Source organism: Suncus etruscus, chromosome 3 (genome assembly GCF_024139225.1).
Source record: "Suncus etruscus isolate mSunEtr1 chromosome 3, mSunEtr1.pri.cur, whole genome shotgun sequence".
Taxonomy (NCBI): Eukaryota; Metazoa; Chordata; class Mammalia; order Eulipotyphla; family Soricidae; genus Suncus; species Suncus etruscus.
In genome coordinates this window covers 99,427,965-99,430,649 of record NC_064850.1, presented here as the reverse complement: position 1 = coordinate 99,430,649, position 2,685 = coordinate 99,427,965, and the positions used below count along the sequence as shown (strand labels likewise).

General features: G+C 36.1%; 1 pseudogene; it reads left to right on the top strand.

Annotated features, from left to right (window-relative positions):
* Positions 1-766: 766 nt before the first annotated feature.
* LOC126004158 (60 kDa heat shock protein, mitochondrial-like) lies at positions 767-2,331 on the top strand (annotated as a pseudogene).
* Positions 2,332-2,685: the final 354 nt, after the last annotated feature.

The following is a 2,685-nucleotide window of genomic DNA, read 5'->3' as shown; positions in this document are numbered from 1 at the left end:
TCTCACCAATAGCTTATTATCGTAATATACTGAAAGCATTGCACTTGGTATTTTAATTTTTATTCTAAGTAAAAAGAAGTATCTTAATATATGTTTCATCTTGTAAAAAAAAGGGGGGGCTGGAGTGATGGCACAGCAGTAGTGTGTTTGCCTTGCACGTGGCTGACCCAGAATGGACCTCCGTTTGACCTCCCAGTATCCAATATGGTCCCCCAAGCCAGGAGCGATTTCTGAGAGCATAGCCAGGAGTAAACTCTGAGCGTCACCAGGTGTGACCCCAGAAAAATAAAAAATAATAAAAGATGGGGGGGGAGAATAGCCTTTCATAGTAATAAGGAAATCAACTGAAAAAAATAAATGAGCTGGAGAGATAGCATGGCGGGAGGGCTTTGCATTGCAAGCAAATTCAGTCCTGAATCAAAGTTGATTCAGAACGGATGGTGGTTTGAATCCTGGCATCCCATATGGTTCCCCATACCTGCCAGGAGTGATTTCTGAATGCAGAGCCAGGAATAAACCCTGAGCACAACCCGGTGAAACCCAAAAAAGAAAAAGAAAAAAAAGCCATAAATGTGACTTGAACATTTCAAGACAGCAAACAAACTGAGGGCATAATTATGCTACCATTATTGAACAAAAGCAATTGTTTTCTAAGCAAAAAAAATTTTAGAAGGGTATGCATTAACACATGTGCCCTGCATTCTGTCCCTCGCTCTCAAACAAAACTTGCCTTGTCTCTTGCACTTCTGCTGCTGCCCCCACAGAAATGTTTCCTTTACCTGAAATTCTTCACCAGGTCAGACCTGTATCTAGGATACTGGACCTCATCGTACTCTGGTGTATGTCAGATTTGGTACAAATACACAGGCCTTAATGCTTAATGGGGCCAAAAGTAAGAAAAGTGATCATTAAACAGAGTTGAGAAAGTCACAGGGTTACCAATGGTGTTATGATTGTTGCTGCTAAGTCCATTGACTTGAAAGATAAGTATAAAAATATTAGCACCAGACTTGTTCAAGATGAAGTCAATAATACAAACAAAGAGACCTGGGATAGTACCAATCATTGCTATTCTACTGGCATAATTTATTGCTAAAGAGAGCCACAGAAATATTAGCAAAAGTGTTAATGCAGTAAAAATTAGAAGAGATGTGATTTTATCTGTTGATGCTGTAGTTACTAACTTTAAGAGCCAGTGACAAACCCTGAAAAATTGCTCCTGTTGCTATTATTTTTGTTAATGGAGACAAAGACATTTATACTATCATTTCTGATGCAGTGAAGATGGTTGAAAGGAATGATGCCCTCACCATAAAGGATGGAAAAAGAGCTGAATGATGAATTAGAAGTTTTTGAAGGAATATTTATACATACTTGATTAAAACTTGAAGAGATCAGAAATGTGAATTCTAAAATGTTCTGTTCTATTGAATGAAAAGAAAATTCCTAGAGTCCAGTATATTATACATGCACTGAAAATTGTCAACGATCACTATAACCCCTTGACCATATTGCTGAAGACATTGATGGAGAATCTCTAAGAACACTTGCTTTAAATAGGATGAAATTTGGTCTTTACAGTCAAAGCGCCTGTTTTATTAATAGAAGAAATCAAATTAAAGACCTGACTATTGCTACTGGTTTGGAGAAAAAGAATTGACTCTAAATCTCAAAGATGTTAATCCAGATGATTTAGGAAAAGTTGGAGAGTTTGCTGTAACCAATGATGATGCCATCTTCTGAAAAGCAAGGGTGAAAAGATTCAAATTGAACAATATATTCAAGTAGTCATCAAACAGTTTGATATAGCAAGTAGTGAATATGAAAAGTAGAAAAGTAACGATGAGAAGGAAAAACTCAATGAGTATCTGGCAAAACTCTCAGATAGTGTGGCTGTGTTAATGTTTGGAGATATGAGTAATATTGGAGTTAAAAGAAAGATAGTTCCAGTTGTTCTCAATGCTACATGAGCTGCTGTTGAAGAAGGCATTGTTCAGAGAAGGGGTTGAGCTCTGTGTTTGTGTCCATCTTTTGACTTAATTCTGCTAACAAAGTTCAGAAAATGGGCATAGAGTCTATTAAAAGAACACTCAAGTTTTCTAAAATAACTATTGCTAAGAATTCAGGTATTTAAGAATCACTGATAGTTGAAAATTTTTTACAGAGTTCCTCAGAAGTTGGTTATGAGGGATAGTTGGAAATGTGTTCATTTGGTGGAAAAGGGAGCCTTTGATCCAGCAAAGGTTTTAAGATCTGCTTTACTGGATTCTGCTGGAGTAGTCCCTGTGAACTAGGGCAGAATTTAAAGTTACTAAAATTCTTAAAAAATAAAATATCTCTGGGATATCTGGGGTGGCTGGAATGGTTAGAATGTCTGGAATGGGAGGTCATCTAGGAGGTGGCATATCATGATTTATAAAATAGCTCTTTTCCATTATTGAAAATTGGACAGGAAGCTCAAGGCAGGTGCTCCTCATTCTAATGTCAGAGAAATTAGTTAAAGGAAAGAAAATATTGAAAACAAGTATAGCTGATATTTAGAAAAATCTTCATAATCTTTATAATCAACTTGGGAACATACATATTTTACTATTCATTGGCCATGTCTACAGATAATTTATTTTGTATTTTTGAATAAAAAGACATTTGTACATTAAAAAAGTGCTTTTAGTCATATCCTTCATT